Source organism: Abramis brama (genome assembly GCF_963993115.1).
Source record: "Abramis brama genome assembly, chromosome: 2".
NCBI classification, from domain to species: Eukaryota; Metazoa; Chordata; class Actinopteri; order Cypriniformes; family Leuciscidae; genus Abramis; species Abramis brama.
In genome coordinates this window covers 24,811,899-24,817,336 of record NC_139964.1, presented here as the reverse complement: position 1 = coordinate 24,817,336, position 5,438 = coordinate 24,811,899, and positions in this window count along the sequence as shown.

Sequence of the window (5,438 nt, the reverse complement as noted above, 5' to 3'; positions counted from 1 at the left end):
AGCAATCTCGCAAACCGGGTTATAGCTATGGCAAGTTTAAACTTTAAGATCAGTCAAATTCACCAAAATGAACCAGGTGATTTAAAAGAATTGATTCAAAAGTATGTCTTGTTACTGATAACGATACAGATACATCATTTTAATTTCCTTTATCATACAATGGTGTATGAAATAATCAAAAATGTCATAAATCATTCAGCCTAATTCATTCCTCTACCTGCACTCTAAAAAGAGATGTGTTAAAAAACAACACACAAGATGTGTTGATGGCATTTTGACACATGTTGTGTAGATTTTTAACACACAATGTGTGTTAAAATGTAACTCTGGAAACACTCTAAAAAGAGATGTGTTAAAAAACAACAAACATCATGTGTTGATGGTATTTTGACACATGTTGTGTATATTTTTAACACACAATGTGTGTTAAAATGTAACTCTGGATAGAATAGCACTGGGTGGAGGGCAGTTTGTTTTTATGAAAAAAAATATAGGTATATTTTATATGGTATCCCATAAAATGCTCTAAAATAATTAAAGCAATATATTCAAATAAATAAATTAAATCTTAATTCATGAAAACTTAAAGATTAACGGGTGTTTTTTTGCAGCCAATCACATCATGGCTCTTTTTCAATGTCCTTTTCAAATGCTGCTTTCACTTGTTATTAATAACCAGATTAACTTTATTTCTGTCAGACTCTACAGAAGCTCTTATTGAGAATTAACAGGTTTTGCTGTTGACAATTCATTGAATGTTTCATTTAAAGTCACCAGAATCGTGATTAGTGTCAGCTTTATTTGGGCTCTTGACCCTTGACTCTTTAACATTAGTTTTCTCTGATTGCTGTAAATGTGTATTTATTTTAACACATTTGAAACAGCAGAAATAATCATGAGAAAAATATGCTCAGATGATAATGTTATCATCATGAACATGTAAGATTGTTCAGCAAAAGCTCAGAAAGAGTTTAATATTTGAAAGATGAGTGTAATACATAAAAGATTAGCATAATGCAATTAGCTTAAAATTAATTAATAAATACACAGTTCGTGCAGAATCTTACAGTCTAAGGTATCAAACAGATATCAAGAATCAGCGTATGAATCTCAACAATGGTGACAAACGAAAAGCTTCATGCAGCAATGCATGCTGGGTGCCACCATAGTGCAAATCTCATCCATGACTCCCAGCATGCATTGCGGCATGAAGCTTTTTGTTTGTCACCATTGTTGAGATTCATATGCTGATTCTTGAGGTCTGTGTTTGACTAATTTCTGGTACACTGGACTCCATAAACACAAGTTAACAAAACGTTTCAGTGTTCATCCAAACACTCAGTTGTAAAAACACAGGAAGTAACTCTGGCAAATACACACCGACTACAGTCACATGTGACACATATCTGACACAAGTTGTGTAACTATAACACATTAGTGTGTAAAAGGTTTCAACACACTTCTGTGTAAGAGGAATAACACATTAGTTGTGTTAAAGGTAATACAAAATGTGTAGTCCTTATAAACAGAGAGATGTGTTAAGAATCGACACAGGTGACACAACATGTGTTGTCCCTGAGCACACACACTACATGTGTTAAAATCTACACAACATGTGTTGTCCCTGAGCACACACACTACATGTGTTAAAACTGACACTACATGTGTTAAAATCTACACAACATGTGTTGTCCCTGAGCACACACACCACATGTGTTAAAACTGACACAACATGTGTTGTCCCTGAGCACACACACCACATGTGTTAAAATCTACACAACATGTGTCATTTTTAACATCTCTTTTTACAGGTTGTGTTGTTTTCAACTCATCATTTTGAGTGCCGACACTCACCATCACTGTGAATGGTATGCAGTGTTTGCTATGTTCTCAAACTAACAGGCCAGTGGAAATACAAGTTATTTATATACAATATTTTGTCAGTTACTACATTTTAATAAACTTCAAAGTACAAACTCTGTTAACTGTTATCTCTTCATGAACTTTTGTCAAAAGCAGCATTATCAGTTAGGGGTTGAAGCGTGAATAACTGAATAATGTCTAGTACAGTGAGTCTGTCCAGTCATTGAGCTTGAAACATTGTGTTGTACTTTGTGTGCACATGCATTCTGTTCTCGACTATTGATTAAACGGTTAATATTTTAGCATCTGGCCCTTTCGCTTTATTTTTTAAAATGACACAATTTGTGTGTTAAAATGACTTACACATTTATTGTGTTAAATTTGACACAACATGTGTTGTCCCTGAGCACACTCACCACATGTGTTAAAACTGACACAACATGTGTCATTTTTAACACATCTCTTTTTAGAGTGTGAAGACCTGATCCTGCTGTGAATAATCAACCCGTTCATTTTTTTAAAATGTTTTGGGGTCCTTCACGTGTTAGCCTAGATAGATTTAATGTCTTTTCAGTTGATTTCAACTAAAGCTGTGTCTGGAAGTCAATTGTAGTTGTTATTGTTATTGTTATAATCAGGTTTCTTCAATAATCAAACAATTGTCAATCAATTAATTACTTAATTATCTCATTAACTCTAACACTGCTTCTGTGTTTCTTTGAAAACTCTGCTGGAGTTTCCCTTATGAACACTGAGCGATGGTAATTCAACACCGGGGAATTTACTGTGTGAAGTGACGTGAAGGATAAACCAGATCTGATTCACTGGTCATTACATCAGCATATAGACAAAAGCAAAAAACACTGTTTAGACTTACACAGAATAGCAGAGATGAGAGGATGAGTTTTTATAAAACCTGAAATATGAAGAAAAAGTCAATAAAAAACACTGAAATTGTATTGGATTGAGTCTGAGAAAACTACATTCATCATATGTTCACAGTTCATAAGGTTTTTGGGGCGATGAGAGCCAACCTTTAAACACAAGAAGAATACTCACCTTTATGAAAGGAAGCCATTGTCAGTTTATTTGTGTTTATCCACAAACCAGTTCAGAGGACGAGTTTCCTTTACAGTTAGATAAACATATTAACCATCGCATTTACGTAAAAAAAAAGAAAAAAAAAAAAGCTTTGTTTTCTCTGTTTCAAACACACATGTAAAACATTCCACAGCATTTATGATTTTGAGTTAAAAGAGTTAAAAGAGTTAGAGTTAAAATTGAGACTTTTAATTGTCAAAGCATAATGCAATAAAGGATGAAATGATACTCTTGTGTTTCCCTAGAAATTATATGAATCATCTTAGAATCACAAGCTGTTTTCCAAAAACATCAGATCTGAAAATGGTTGTAGATCTACAAGTGCTCCGGAGTTATTAATAAAGTTTCATCCTTAAAAATGTTAGTAGTCCTGACCTGGTCAAAGCCCAAATTACTCAACTATAACTACACACAAATCAATTATAACTACACAACTGTAACACACACACACACACACACACACAGCCATGTTTATGTGATTTGTGAGGACATTCCATAGGCGTAATGGTTTTTATACTGTACAAACTGTATATTCTATCCCCTTACACTGCCCCTATCCCTAAACCTACCCATCACAGGAAACATTCTGCATTTTTACATTAAAAAAAAACACTGCTTAGTATGTTTTTAAAGCCATTTGAAAAATGAGGACACCCAAAATGTCCTCATATATCACCTATTTTCCCGAGTGTCCTCATTTGCAGGTGTGTTATCATAAAAATGTCCTCAGTTGTCATGAAAACAAACTCACACACACACGCACACACACACACACACACATTAATACATGCTTTTGACATAAAGAGAGTGATGAGGATCATTATGAGCAGAAAGAATATCTTACCTGATATAATCTGATATACAGTGATCATCACCCGACACGACTGACTGAAGCAAAAGTTAGTGTTGAGATGATATAGTGAAGTTATCTGTCCATCATTCTAGTGAGGAAACAAACAAGTCTGCTGTTTTCCTTCCTCAAATTCAAATACAATTTTCAACACAATGCTACACAGCAAAATCTTCAAAGTTAAACCAACACTGTTCAGAGCACATATGGTCCCACTCTACAGAGTGATAAAGTTACACAGAAGCAATGATAAAGTTAATTAGATAATTGAGTGATTAATTAAGTGATGATTGAGCATTAGTGATGAACACCTGCTATTAACAAGCAGAATAACCAAAGGAAGGAGTCACAATTTGAAGTCACAATTAAAGGGATAGTTCACCCAAAAAATGAAAATTCTGTCAGTAATTACTCACCCTCATGTTGTTCCAACCCCGTAAGACCTTCGTTCATCTTGGGAACACACATTAAGATATTTTTGATTAAATCTGAGAGCTGGCTCACTCCTTCATAGGCTTCTAAGGGATTGAAACTTGCTGGCCCAGAAAAGTTATTAAACACATCATTAATATAGTCCAAGTGACTACACTGGCTCAATCTTAAGTTTATCAAGCGACGAGAATACTTTTTGTGTGCAAAAAGTAAACAAAAATAACGACTTTATTCCACTATTCATTTCCTTCTCTCTGGGCCTCGAGTTACTTCACGTAGTAAAACAGCGCAGCACTTCTGTGTTGTACGTCACACGCATACACATGACCAGCGTCGGCCAATAGTGAGCCTACGTGTGACGTACAACACAGAAGCGCTGCGCTGTTACACTAAGTGAACTCACTGGAGGCAGAAGGAAATGAATAGTTGAATAAAGTCGTTCTTTTTTTTTTTTTTTTGCACAAAAAATATTCTCATCACTTGATAAACTTAAGATTGAGCCACTGTAGTCACTTGGACTATTTTAACGATGTCTTTAATAACTTTTCTGGGCCGGCAAGTTTCAATCGCTTAGAAGCCTGGAGTGATCCAGCTCTCAGATTTAATCAAAAATATCTTAATTTGTGTTCCGAAGATGAACGAAGGTCTTACGGGGTTGGAACAACATGAGGGTGAGTAATTACTGACAGAATTTTACTTTTTGGGTGAACTATCCCTTTAAGGTGTTTTATTATCATTATTTATTATCAGTATTTGCTTTATGTTGTTTTATTATCATTATTTATTATCAGTGTTTGCTTTGTGGTGTTTTATTGTCATTATTTATTATCAGTGTTTGCTTTATGGTGTTTTATTATCATTATTTATTATCAGTGTTTGCTTTATGGTGTCTTATTATCATTATTTATCATCAGTGTTTGCTTTAGTTGGGCTCTTGTTGGACACTTTTCTATCCCAGGAGGCCACGGGAGAGGATCCGTCAGTGGTCTCCAACTTACTGCCCGCGGACACCTGGTAGCCTGTGTGGAGCCTGTGAGTTGCCCGCTATTCTATTAATTCATTCTATAAATAGCCCTAACTTGCCAATAGCGATCCACTGTAAATCGGGACTCCAAACTTTGAATAATTTTCAATTTTCAATTTTTTTTTTTTTTTTTGCAACCATTTTTCGTGCCGGTGTGGCTAAAATTTT